Genomic DNA, 14,989 nt, shown 5'->3' with positions numbered 1-14,989 from the left:
ATACAACAAAAACTCTATATTAAACACAACAGCCCACTGCACTACTTCCAATAAACAAGGCTTGCTACCAGAGGACAGATAGCACAGAAAACAGTGCTACAGGCTTGCCTGCCCCACAACTACGGGCAGAAAAACAGACCAAGCAACCTATGTAATGCTTAAAATAAAATGCTGAGTGTTTATGTCCTTGGGTACTGCATAAAGGCACTACAGACAGCAGATATCATGAACTCCAAGTTACCATGCAAATTTTGTTGTCTAATGGTAGCTTGAAAAAATGGCTCAATTTCCTTGCCTGTACTAAACTGAGGATAGGAAGTATACAAGCATAGCAATAATACTGGAATCATTCTTTGTCTGAGGGAAATCAAAAGAACCTACTGAGCAACAAATCACATTTTGTGTAGGAGAAGTTGCATTCAATACTTTTTTTTTAATCTTCCCATTATTAACTGCTGGCAAAGCACAGCTCACCACCTCTGTTCCTCTCCAGTGTATTTTTGTTTCAATATACATATCAATATTAATTTACCCTGCAGAGTAACTGTCGTGGCTAATGAGCAAACACATGGTATGTGACATGTCTTTTTCTGCCCTTGATTTTTACATTATCTCTAATTAATTCAGATCACTAATAATAAATTTAAGTGGTCACAATTAAAAAGTCATCTGCTGTAAGATTGCACAAAAATTCATATCGCACAAAACCACATACAGCTTTATTATACCAGTTCCTGTCTCCTATCACAAAAAATACTTGTCTGATCTTTCCTTTCAGCTTTGTATTAAGAAAAACAAACAATAAAACTTCACAAGAAGATACAATTACAGTATTAGGAATGGAAATACAGACTACTTAAGTTCAAGCAGAGCATTTAAATTTATAGTGATGAGTTGGCATTGCAGACATACATCCTATATTATGTCATCTTCTGCAAGGTGTTTACATTTTAACCTGTCGAATGCATTGACAGTACTTGGTAATAACAGTTCTAGACAAGGACTCTCAAAATTAATGGATATTATTTTATAATTCATAAGATTAAACAGAGCCTTGGAAGTTAATTTCAGATATTTCTCTCCCTTTGATCCTTCAAATTTCATATTTGTTTCCTCTATCATATTGATACCAATTTCTTTAAACCATCACAGTGGTCATTGTTTGTTAGGAGGATATTAAAGCTTCAAAGAACACAGTGCCTTTCAAAACATAGAACATGAGCCAAAATCCAGGAGTCACTGCATATCTATTCACAAGTACTGAGGACTAAGAGGAGAGGACTTACGGAATGAAACTGTTACTTTATAGAACTTCACAAACATATTACAGTCATTTGAGGGAATTCTTGCTTCAGATTAGCCTTTATCTTACCCCATGGTCCAAATTGTCCATCTGAGATTGAATKCACCTGAGATTGATATGCACCTGGAAGACATCTTTATTCTTTTTGAACTAGACTGAGCATAAACTCTGCATACTCTAAAATCATGTCATGATGTGAACCAGAGCACGGTATGTTGGGATGACAACCAGTTTTTCTTCAGAGAAAACCCAGATTCAAAGTTAGGCACAATGGAAATGTAGCCAGCGTGAGTTTTGTCAATTCAGCAACATCAGGCTTGGCTGCCCTCCCCTTCTTTGCTCTGAACTTTCAGGCTAGGTTTAATAAGACTCAAAAAGTAAAAAGAATTGACAAATTCACGTGGGAGAACAGCACACGCAAACTAGTGGAGTTCTGCAAATGCTAAATAGTCTGCTCCTGTTCACTTTAAAGGACATGTCTATGCTGACGAGGTGACATATACAATTATCGTACTTCGAAGTCCTTCTACCTAAGGTGYTTGCCTCAAAAACGCCTCCTCAGTCAAGGTTCCCAGCAAAATAAAATGCATTGGGTGAACATGGAAATTTTGTTAAGTCACAGTTAACTAATACACAGCAAGAATAATACTTTATATGTTGCATTATCTCCATACTTTATATGTTGCAAAATCTCCATAAACTACAAGTTTTTTCCATCTTCTTTCAATCTGTTAAAATCATTCATGTTGTAATTTATCATTTACATAGTACAGATAATAACATGATCAAAACATGTTATAAAGGTGTGTTTGATATAAAACTAAGACTCTTAATTAGCATTTAATGCAGCTGTAAAGCAAGTGACAAAATGCTGATCAAACTTCAGACATAAATAATCTTTTATCATGGTAATTCCTTATACAGTTTAAAACATATCTTTCTTCCTGTGAAAGAGCTAGGTATCACCCCTCTCACTCTTTAGAGAAGCCACAGGAGCGGATGATACTTCTTCCAAATTACAAGACAAAACCAGTAAAACTGTTCTTTTAGAAAACATTATACTAACTGTATTCCAAACTACAAGCAAATTGGGAGAAAAGAAGTAAAATGACTACTTTCCTTCTTTCTCCAACCTCTAATAAATGTGCTAGAAATTTACTGTGTCCTACTCTATACAGAGTTTCTCACATACTTTGTCCTTTCACTACTTTTTGCACTACTACAGCATTGACAATTAGACAAATTTTGTTTTGAATAAAAGTTTTTCAAGAAAGTAACAACAAGGACTGCCACTAATAAAGTTATGTAAAAGAAAAAATGTTGAAAGGAAAAAGACTGTAAGAAAACATGCATCCAAAGTTTCCCTTTTCTTAAATGATGCCTGCAGAAGTCACTAAAAAAAAAAAAGTCACTGCTTCAGTAACTTCAACTCACCTCCAAGACGTTAAGATGTGTATAAACGGTTAGACCAAACGACTACCTAGGTTAGGACCCATCCCTTACAACAGTCCGAAACCAAATGTTTGTCTAAGTTTTGGTCTCAGACCTACCTAATAAGAATCACATACCTGCATAATGTTCTTGTTAGCAGAGTCCATGGAGTTTGTGCCTCATCCAGAAATGATAAGACATTAAGTACAACAGAATAATTGGTGTCAGAAACACCAGACGTAGTGTAGATGTCATTTCAAAACTCATCTTCACATCCAGTAGGAGCGGGTCTTTAATTGAGGAAAAAAAAAAGAAAGAAAAGAAAGAGAAAGAAAGAAAACAAAATATAATTGAGGTTTAAAACAGTAACTCAAAAACCAGATGGGTCATTTGCACATGGTGCCTCTTGGTAATTGGGGACACCAAAGGGTCCTTGCCCTCCTCCCTGCTTTATTCTGCAGCTCTCATTTTGCCTTCTGCATGATGAGAAACAAACTTTTAATTCTATCATCTCCTCTTTGGTTTGGTTCAGTAAGGTTCAGTTCTTCCTGCCTCTAACATTTGCCCAAGCCATTCCTACCATTGCTGCACAGAAATTTTTCTTATCAATCTCCCCTCATCTGCACCTCAAAACAGCTCCACCTGCTGCCTCTATTATAATTGAAAGCAGCTGCTTCTGACTGGCTGTTTGGTCACAGGTGAGAGTAATTATGTCCTACTGAAGTCTCTTCAGCTGCTGCTGCATGGAAACCATACACTTCTATATGTTCATCTTCAAGAAAGAGTGGTGCATCCTGTGCGAAGTGCACAGAGGGTGTGTAAACTAGCTATTCATATTCTTTTAAGATATTGGGTGGTTTGGTTTGTTTTTAACCAAGATTGGTTCCTGATTATAATAATTATTATTATAATTCATAGTTATGTCTTCTGGCTATCAGGTTTTAGTCAGGTTTTAGTTTTACCTCAGTGGCAGGTTAGAATTAGATTGCATTTTTCCCCTATCTTTAATGTGCACATCACTATTGTGCAGACCACTTTTTTAGACAAACCTGTATGTTCTGAATCTTGCCTGTAAAGACAAGAGCAGGTGTAGTCTGTCCAATGTAGCTGAAAAAGTCTTATCACAATGATACACAAAAACCTATGTTGTAAAAATGGTCTCTTCTCTGGTTCTGATACGTAAAGGCTTTTCCAATCAAAAATTAAAAATAGATTAATTTCCATGGAAGATAACTATGTTGTATGCTAAATACTAGAATAACTTCCCAAAACAGTCTGACAACTTTCTGCAACTTCCGAAAGAGTGTTTGCTACACACTGAACTACAACAAGTAATGTTAACTCTGATTTGTAAAGGATTGTAACTGTACAAAACTGTATGAATCAGATTGTAATCTTGATTGGTACTAACTGTGATAAAGCAGGATTTTCTCCCAAGCTCTGCACTACAAGCATGGATAAATTTTCTGGGGAAAAATATAATAAAAATAAAAGAAAATAAGAAAACAATTTCTCTTAAATGAGACTGATTCCATCCTTAACCTATTTTTACCCAACAAGACTGACAGAGATTCACGTGCTACTTAGCTAAAAATAAAAGTAACAAAGAAAACTTATCTCCCTCCCTCTACCTTTTCCACACCGCTGAACTCCTACAGCGAGGCTTATACATTTTCTCCTATGCCGGTGTGCCGAGAGGAAGCATTTTCCTGCGGAAGGACGCCCCCTACACCGCTGCACGCGACGATAGCCAACGGTTATCTAAAAACCAACCGTTAGAGGGATGAGACGCTGCAATTACCTCAGCGCCGCACGCGGCAGCTGCTAACGGCTATTTGAAAATCGACCGTTAGCCCCGGGGAGGGGGGGGCGGGACGCGAGCAAGGGGCGCGCGCGCTCCACTGTGCAAAAGGCAACCGCCCCTCGCGGGCCCTGCCCTGCCGCGTGAACGGCAGTTCTCGAGCCAGAGAACCAACCGTAAAGGAAGTTTCAATAGCAAAAAATGTAATATTTTCCCCAACAGTCAAGTGCAATTACTTTTAAAYAGAAGTAGCATTAGATTAAAAGAGAGAGAGAGACAATGAAAGAAAGAAAAAAAGCCAAAAAGCCTGTATGAAAATTAAAGGTGCAAAAGGTTTGATGCCAGGGACAGGGGAGACAAATAAAGAAAAAAGTCTTCATTTGTTGCCGGCCCCAACTAAAATCTTTCTAAAACAGAAGATTTGTACTATTTGCATTGCCAGATATGTTTATAAAAACACCTAAAGAAGCCAATTGTGAAAACTCATAGTATATCCCCCAAACACCTGATACTTTTTTTATTTTTAATTAAAGGTTAATTAGAAGGCACCTAAAGCATCKAATAGTTTCAGCCTGTTTTATTCCAATGTAATCATATGAAATTAGACTAACTTGTCACTTTAAGGTCTCCATAAATACGGTGAAAACTCTGGTAAAAGAACAAAATTATCTGATTAGCTTTTTAGTCAGCCATAGGAATGACAGAGATGTTTTTAGGTGTTGGCCCATCTGGTTCACATGGTATCTAATATAGTGCATTCTACAGAGAGACTACTGTAACTGCTGTAGCTTTTTTCTATCTTATCCCTTTCTCCATATAGTTTGAGATAAACTCATTCACCATTAACCTTAAAAAATATCCAAGTATTTGGGGCTTCTTTAAATAGTTTGTGGTCTGCTTCATAGCTCTCCAATTTCTCTGTACAAGTGCCCTATCAAAGGTCTAGCTCTAGCAAAGGTCTGATGGTTTCAGAAATACAGAGAAAAATATCTTTCTTGCAACAAGATATTCCTGCACGTTAGAGGGACCAAGCTGAAAAAAATCTAGTATCTACCTTATTGTACAGAGCATCTAATTACATTCAGACCATAAAAGATTTTTTGTCCAAATACTAGATGATACAATCACAAATGAAAATTTGTTCAAGCATTGATTTCTCCTCATTTGCTTTTCTTTCTGATCCTTTAAGATATGAACCTTCTAGAGCAAAGATCTGTTCTTTTTTTTTTTTTTTTTTTTTTTTAGTGGCCTGAAATACAGCCCTTACATGAAGGTCTAAAACCATATCTGAGCCACAGCACTTCCGTTTTCGCTAATCCCAGGTTGCTCAACAGTGAGTCCATTTGCTTTAGGCAGCTTTCTGCACAGAAGTTGAGCTGTTCTAATTCTGCCTCTCTTCACAGGGAATCAGAAAGTGTAAGATACATCCTGCATTAAACTTCCAAGGTCTAGCTGATGAAAAATACACACTGTAGTAACCTTTTTCCTTTTTAAGGACACAGTCCCATATTTTGTTCATTTCATTTCTAATGAAGTGTTATCTTCTGCAAAGGTACYGTCTAAAAAAACTAAAAGGGATTCTTTCATATCTTATCCTTGTCAGTTGAGACTTTTACTACCACCTTTACTGTTCTTTGTACTGGTTAATAAGGACTGATCTCCCATGCACCCCTTCTTAGCCAAAAATTGTTCCAGGCATTTCTCATTACCAAAGGGTTTTATCATTTCAACAGAAAATATTTTCTGCTCCACACACCACTACATTCTCTTTCCAACTGAAGGTACAAAAACGTTGACAAAATTCTTAAACAGCAGGAAATAATGCAAGCACAAACGAAGGTTACTTGAAAAGATTTAAAGGTTTCATGTGTATTAACTCTTGGCCTCTGAGCACTCATTTACAGAGCTCTTTAGGATAAATTCAAGAACATAAACATAATAATATAACTTTATACCTCTAAGAAAATTCAATCATGGGAAAATCTCACCTCAACTGTAATTTCTTGCTCTTATTGTTTCTATTTGAGAAAATCTCTTTTTAAAATATTTAAAATATTTTATCTTATATTATATCTTAATATAATATATTAAAATCTTTTTTAAATATTCACTCATCTTGAAATTTTATATAAAAATAAATTGGTAAGAATAAAAATTTACAAATATTGAAGTACTGAGGATCACTTTTGGAATACTCTAGCACATACCCAGTACTGTTTTCTTTCACTCTTCAGGGACACCACCTCTTCTGCTCACAAAGTTTAAATGTTTCCATCATTTACAGGGAGATGGTAAGGGAAATAATTTCCATGTGTTCTCTATAAAAAATAATTTCTTTAATACAAAGCAAACAATCATGCCATACATTAATAATGTTTTTAAATACCAAAAATTCTATATTTGCAAATGCAGTATTCTCAGTAGATCTATGCAATGATAGTTCCCTGAATACTTGGGATACCTTCTCCGGAACACATTAAAATTTTGCTTTCAGGGGCAAATATTCAAGAAATACTTAACACATTCTCAAGTCTAATTAAAAAATACCAATCATATACCTGAAGAGACTTCATGGGAATTTATACCTTATTCCAACTTTTTAAATTTTTGAAATTACGTATTTTTAAGACACTGAAAAGACAAACCTGAAAACAAGCAGTTTCACAAACCCCTGGGATATTCTGAGCCAGTCTGTGCTATTATGCAAAGCAGCCTCATTACCCTATAGTACCAGCCCCCAAAGCATCACCCCAATGCAGAGGTCAGAAATGAGAAAGGCAGTTTTCTTGGCCTGGCTCCTGCAGTGCTTGCAGGCAGTTCTGCTGGTTAGCAGACCAACTTTATGAACTTGCAGACATGTAATTTGGAAACCCTTCCTATCCATGGATCTCTCATTTTTTCCTTATCCGTTACTACAGCTTTGTAGTTATCAACCTACAGATCTAAACCAGATTGTTACACTCCTGAAATGAAATGTACATTGATGTCAGCCCCAAGTCAGAAACAGGATCAGATCAGAAAGAGAATCAAATCCTCAGCCTTTTTTTCCAAATGACAAGTTCTAAATTTTCCATTTGTGAAGAGGCATACGAAATATCTCTGCAGGATACCTACCTCACTACCAAGCCATCAGTTCATGCCTTTCCTCTGGCAACCAGAAAACATAGCTTTTTAATATAACTCCTGTTGTTTTATCCACCCTGACAGCAGAAATATCTGCTTCATTGAACGGTTAGACAAGCTGGCAGTAGAGGGTGCCAGATAGAACAGTGAGGTAACAGGTCTCTGCAACGCGAAAGAGAGATAGGATATATAGAAGTTATGGAATTAACTTTGTAGGAACTTTTATCGCATGACTTTTCCTTTTCCGCTTTGGATTGTGCTTGAGGGAATTTAAACATCCACACTATGAGGTAAGCATACCAACCGTAAGGCTCAAAAAGCTATTGTTAGATCCCCTTCCAATACAAGTAACTCCTACTCCAAGGAGTCCATTATATTTCAGATAACTTTGTGCCATTTCTGTCTACCTATACCTCTCCTTGAATCACTTTCCATAATTCCTTTCAGCTTAACGCTGGTCCTTTAAAAATCTCTATAGACCTCCTATCCAAAATACTGCCATTTGGATGAGTCAATGTTTCTCCAAAGCACAAAATATGAATATGTCTGACAAGTTTCATCACTTCTGGCTATGTGCTCAATTGCTGATGTTCAGGAAAAAAAGGTCTTCCTGAAGCCTAAGAGCTCCTCCTGTATAAGAAATTCTTAACCAGGCCATTTGTAAATTAAAACAGTCAATACCACACTTTTAAAAAGCTTATTATAAATACTTGCTGCTACTAGCCCCATTAAAATGAATATAATAACAACTGATATAATTTGCACTAAAATAAAAACTACTTTTCATTCATCTATAGTAAAAATACAGTCTACAGGAAAAAAACAGTTCTCTGGACACACATCTCTTTCCATCAATTTTTTCCACATCTAAAATTTTTACTGCTAGCTAATAATGAAAGACATTGCAATGAAAGACTATAAGCTCATCTAGATGGTTTGAATAGTCATATCATTGCTGCTGCACTGGAAGTCAACAAGAATTCAGCCTCATGCACAAATAAAATGATGTTTTAATGTTAACATGACTCTACAAGCCAAAAATGCCACAGAATCACATTCTTGAGTAGGTGACATTGCCTCCAACGGAGCCTCAGGGACATTACGCCAAAAGGAAGTACTAGGTGGGAAAGGAAGGTGCCTTTCCAAATGAAGAAGATCCCTGAAGTTCTCAGGGGCATCAGAGTCCTGACAAGCATTTTCATAAACAAACACTACGACCACCAATGTCAGAGAGGGCTCTGCCAAGCTAGAGAAAGAAAAGCTGTAGATCTGGCTCTTATGTGTAAGGGTTTCTATTTTCAGATTCTGAATAACTGTAACACTGATGACCAGCTCAGCAGACTATCAAAATAGTAACCTCTGAGTTGCTCTGGCCGGTAGAAATATAATTATTAGTCTCCAAGGATTGTGTATTTTTGTTATATGATAGTTTCTTGACCACACTACCCGGAGCAGAAAATATTTTAGTTCTGAGTGGGAAAAAAAATAACTACCAGATGATTTCCACTTAGTAGCAGTTTGTTTTCAACTTCTCATACCAGAAATCCCATATTAATTATTTTGACAGAAGAACATTGATAAATGGGAATATTTCCATTTCAGATAATGTGTTTTAGATATTTTGCTTTTTTTAGGTCACAACCAGCAGCAGCTTTTATCTTTAAAACTGAAATAACATTTTTACTGTTATTTAAAATGTTATGTTTTGAGGAATAAGAACTCAAAAGAGTTCCCAGGAACACAGTAAGGTAAGAAAATGTATCATTACCATGAGATTAATAAATAAATCATATTCACAATTAGTTCACTGCCCTTTCATTGCTGTCCCTATGGGGTATATCCACAGGGAAAAATGAAATTCTATGTACAGTTATAAACACATTTGTTTTTAATAAACTGCAGTCTCTCAGGCTGTTGCGATGGAGCTTTCCATGTGAAAGCACTAGGAAGCACTACTAGAGAGTAGGTGGTAAGAAGCAGAAGGTTTGACTGAGGGCAGACTGTGAATCTGAATTGCACCATGACCCTGTCAAGCAGAGCAAATTACAGTTTAACTTTCTTTTAAAATATTTAAACTTACATGGACTGTATGAGAACAGGACAAGCTCCCTTTCCACTCCACTACCGAGCAGCCCTAAAACCTCTGGGGTGTATCTGCCAAAAGATGTTAGGCACTCAAATCTATACTGCATTTCAGCAGGAAATGGATGCCTACGTCCCATAAGGAGCCTTTAAAACTTTCAATTGTAAAAATGTACATGTCTTTAACCATCCTCAGCTCCCTTCCCTCTTTCTCAGTTTGCACATTTCAAACTTCTGAGGTCAAGGATGTGACTTCTGCACTATTCGGAAAAACTCATGATAGATGCTGACCGGCATAACATGGTATCTAACCACAACAGATGTCCACTTGTTATTTAATTCTTACAAATTAAATTCCCTATAAAGTGGAGAGTGGTGGTGGTGGGGAAACATAGTTTAACGCCTTTTTTCTTTGCTTTGGTCAGGTAAGTTACATGATCCAATTATCTGCAGGAGACTAGGAATTTCAGGGGAGTCTAGGAATGTTAATTGAATAGGAAGTGCTTACTTACAGCACAGTTCCTACAAAAAATGGGGACACCTTCTCTTTCATTCTTAACACAGAAAGCCCAACACACTTGTATATTGCAAATTCGGCATATACACACCAAAAATTCTGAATATTTTTATATGCTTATTCAGTTCACGGATTTCAATATGAAAAACACCACTTGGACTGTTTAAATTTCTACCATTTAAAAAGCTGTCACTACTTTCAGCTAACTTTTCCATTCTTTCATTTTAGTAAAGTCACATTCAGGAACAGTTCAAACCTCAGCTGAAAGCACAACCTTTCTAGAAAGCAACCCAGTGTATATTCACTCAATGATCTATGATTATAATGTAACATATTTAATCACATATTATATATTACATACATATACATACATATTAATCACTTTTYAATCCTGTAATTGTCAATACAAAATACGTTTTTTTTCCCCAATGCAAATTTTAGTATGATAATTACCGAGATTCCTAACATAACCGTGGTGATTGGCCACAGAGAACAGTGTCGCACTGCTAGCTACACTGCGCTGCAGGATGGAAGCCAGGACAAGGTCTCAGCACAAGCAAGTTCGCTTCCTGAGGAACTCGGAAAGGTAGCGAGTGTCTCTGCTTTGGCATAAGGCTGTGGCTCGTGGCCATCAGGTGAGCAGAAACATCACCTACATCCCCCCGCACACAACAGACCCCGACTGCACCTCACACACTGGAAACACCATACATCTGAGGACTGCTGTTAGCAAGACCAAAAACTACTGGGGAAGCAGATTTTACATGAGTATTATCACAATTGTATCTCATAAGAAATTCTGTGGCATCAAAGACTCACTGTTAAATTAAGGCCATTTGATAAATATTAGTTTTAGTATAATAGGCTTAAGTAGAGTATATTTATAAAAGATCAACATACAAATAAGCATATTTACACTGAATTCTAGCTTTTATGATAGCATTATAAATCAACGTTATCTTCTAATGCTAAAATTCTTCACTTTTTACATGATTTACACTTTATTTCTATTCAGCATTAACCAAATCAAAGTATTTTGCATAAGTCTTAGTGATAAATCTCTCCCAGACTGCTTGAAAAGAATCAGCCAAAGTGGTTCAGGTATTACTAATACAGCTGAAGAAGGGAGAAGCAAAAGTTCTACCACACAAGGGCCAGCATCTTCGTGTCAGAAAGTCCAACTCCAGCAGGTTTTTTTTTTTTACAGTTTGTTTTTAAAAAATAGTTTAGTTAACCCACCGTATGTTATAAACCATTTTTGAAGTCAGGAACCTGTAGGACTAAGGTTTGTATGCAAGAACAGTCTACAAATCAGTCCAAGTAACTGGGAGGAGAGAGAAAAAAGCAGAAGTCAATGAAGCCAGATGTGGTCCACTAGTCCTTTTATCACTGTCAGCCAATACCAGTGATCTTAACTGCTGCAACAGAGGACTGACTGACTGATTTTTTCTTCACTAGGGTATTAAGTTAGCTATTTTTCACACCAAGATGTTCTACCTTCACTTATGTGAATATTCTTATTAACTAGCTTGGAATACATTTTGCGGCTCCTATCTTAACTCTTTTCCTTCTTGCTCCTCAGGAAAAAAAAAATCCATATTAATTTCCAGTAGTATACAGTATAGTTTTATTGAACTCAAATTTCAAACTGCTAGACTGCAAGAATTACTGTTTTGAGTTATTTGTTTGTGCTTTACAGATCAGCTTTTATTCAATTAAATCAACTGTCTGGTCAATGCAATCCACATCCACTGTACAGAAAGCACAAAGTATCAAGTATTTTATTGCTGTATATGAAATTTATGGGAAGCTCGGCAAAAGACTTGAAGTTAAAATATAGGGTAGTCAAAACACTCCGCTAAATACCAGTGAGCCTTTAAACCATCCATGTACAATTTTCCAAAGCCAAGTCATTACTTAATCCTTTCCTCTGTACTAATTAAGCACTTGCTGTACGATATAACCTTGATTTTTGCAAGAATAAATATGAATAAAGAATAATAGCTGCATCCAATATATTACTTTTGGCTTGTATGCTATGGATTTATATATGAGCAGTACAAGTGAGAAATTCCACTATTCCACAAACTTGAAACCTAAATAAATCATGAACTTCAACAGAGAGAAGCAAACATAATTCAGCCTACTGGTTGTATTATAGAAATAGAGTCTTGGAATAAGATTATAATCCACAAATATTCATTTTAGCTTGATTCACAAGAGAAAATGCGTTTATATTTTATTCCAAAGCAGACCTGAATACATACTACATTGTGAACTGTTAATTAGAATCTCATTTATAAATTCTCCATCGTGTCAGATTTATTTGAATCAAAACAATAGTTTCCCTTCCATTTTATGTTCCAATTATCACCAAAAATAAAAGCTATGAAATCAGAACTTAGAGGCTCTCCGTTTACCAAGACTACTAAAATGTATTATTAGTCTGTTCTGTGCATTCAAAAGCAAAACTTTATCTTTTAAGAAATGAAAAGCCAAAACTGAAACAATCCCAATATATGCATAATATTTTCACCCGCAAACACAGTCATTAATTTGGGGAATATCTGTATCTGTATCTGCAATTTGGTTCATATTTAATCCCRAGGTACATCCCAATGAGCTGCCAAAATAACGATCTGTTACCTGATGACTGCAAAACAGAGACTACTGAAGTACTGACACACTTGTCTTAACAGAAATGCTTGAGACAGAGGGGAAAGAAAAGAGCATCAAGGGTAGTTCAGGTCTTGAAAGTCTAAGAAAGATTTAGAAGAACTTGAAAGTTTCCACTAAGAAAATCAGGAAGCGTATCATCAGGGAAATGCTGAAGAGCAGCAATGCAAAGGAGGAGAACGAAGCAAAGATGTTTCACAGGGAAGGAGAGAAAAAGCAAGTTTGGGAACTGGGGCAAACACCTGCTGCTGCTCAGAGTGGATCCCCTTTCTGGCACTTTTTACATACCATTGGTTACACACCACTTCCCATCCTCAGAAGTAATGTAATTTCCTTCCAGACTGGTTCACCTTTGGCTCTTGCCATTTCCCTTTATCTGCTCCGTGACTGCTTGTCAGTGGGTTAATGGGCTTGTTAAATGCAATAAACGAATTTTTAGAAAATCTTTGAATTCTTTTTGAAAAGAACAGGTTAACAATTTCTGACAGCTTCATGTCAGACACTTAAGCATATTTCAACTGAGAGACTCTTTTAAAAGTCTTTACTACACAGATTTATTATAGCAAATTAGATGCTTTGTAGCATCGCATATATAATACTATATCCCGAGTTCAGTTTCTTTTTTGTCAGAGAGTTCAAAAACTAGGCAGTGGAAGAAGTAAACATGGAATTAAAAAGCTTTGAAGAAAAGGAGTTCCCATGCGAGATGTTTTGTTAGCTATTTTAAGAATTAAAAAGACATAAATTTCTCTGATCAGGAGCAGATGACATGAAAAGCAATGAATAATTTCTATTTGAGAGCACAGTTACTTCTAATCTTTTTACCCATGGAAATATTCTTCTAGTGGTCATGACTTAGTTACAAGCAAAACAACAGAAAAACAACACAAAAAATATAAGCAAAGACTATTTTTTTTTAACAAAACAAGTGAAAAAAACGCATTCTAAAGCCTGTCTCATTGTCTTTGAAGAGTCACCTTTTCACAGTCCAATCGCTGCCACAGGGCAATGTGTGCTGTGATCTGGACAAGAACAATTTCTAGCTCTTGCGCATGGCTCTGGGATGACCACTCTGCTGTAGTCTCAATTCCCCTCCTGCAACCTCTCACCTTGCAAAGGAGCAGCAAATTGGGGTACGGCAGCTCTGTGGAAGTCACTAACCAGAGCTTTCAAGGAGCAGAACTGTGTGAGTTATGTGGCTAAGGCAGAGCGAGCGAGCTGCAAATTCTTAGGGGAATCCTTTGAAGAGGCAACAGGGAAAGTCGTATGTGCTCTGACTGCGCAAGTAGAGCATCAAATAAAAACTGATGCAGTTAAGGAGGTACTGGAAGATACGTAAGCCAAACAAAAAGTGTTCACCAAGCTCATGGCTGTCTAACACAGAACAGAAAACAGAGCCAGAGCAACAACATCAGAATATATCACCTGCCTCTATTTAGTCATCTAGAAAATATTGCAAGCATAACCTCAGATATGTRGTAAGGGACTCTTAAAAAATGTTTACTATACCAGATCTGTTGGCCTATTTTCCATCCTCTCCAGCCTGCAAAGAGGTTGAATGTGTCAAGAAAAGAGCTGTGATTTTGGGAAGTGATAATATTTGTCAGAGTGGCTTGCCATTGTCAGACTGATTTGTCAGATCAACCTGCCAGCAGTTCATGTGTAAGGTATTCTTTCAGCTGTTAAATCTCTGCTAACTCTAAGTCCTGTTAGGTCATTTGACAATATTTTGTCACTCATCTTCACAAACTCCCTATGTTGCAATATTCACTGCTCACTCCAGTGAAACAAATGGGACCGAGCCAACATAGAACCAGATGTTACTAGCATTTATGGAAGAGGACTTCAATCAGATACAGCCAGTTTAACAATACAGTCCAGATGTCTTGTCCTTTAACTAATCTCTAAAGATCATTGGGAAAACCAGAAGCAGGATGGCAATATTGAGCAGTCAACAGAAAATGAGGACTTCCTAATTTCATTACAGGTTAGTCAATCTCCATACACCAGGTAAGTGCCTGCAGATTGCTCAGTGCTTCAGAGCTCTTGAGAAATT

The 14,989-nt window shown here is 36.7% G+C and overlaps 1 long non-coding RNA gene across 1 annotated transcript in view; it reads right to left on the bottom strand.

The window, feature by feature from the left end:
* The window catches only part of LOC112950512, a 42,368-nt gene extending 39,296 nt beyond the window's left edge, over nt 1–3,072 (bottom strand). Inside the window, exon 1 of the long non-coding RNA XR_003250029.1 lies at nt 2,872–3,072. This is a non-coding gene — a long non-coding RNA (uncharacterized LOC112950512). The remainder of the gene's footprint in view (nt 1–2,871) is intronic.
* Nucleotides 3,073–14,989: the final 11,917 nt, after the last annotated feature.

The sequence above is a fragment of the Nothoprocta perdicaria genome, unplaced genomic scaffold (genome assembly GCF_003342845.1).
Source record: "Nothoprocta perdicaria isolate Ctin4 unplaced genomic scaffold, notPer1 scaffold_32, whole genome shotgun sequence".
In the NCBI taxonomy this organism is placed as follows: domain Eukaryota; kingdom Metazoa; phylum Chordata; class Aves; order Tinamiformes; family Tinamidae; genus Nothoprocta; species Nothoprocta perdicaria.
Note: the sequence above shows the minus strand (reverse complement) of the source record. Positions and strands in the feature narration are given on the sequence as shown.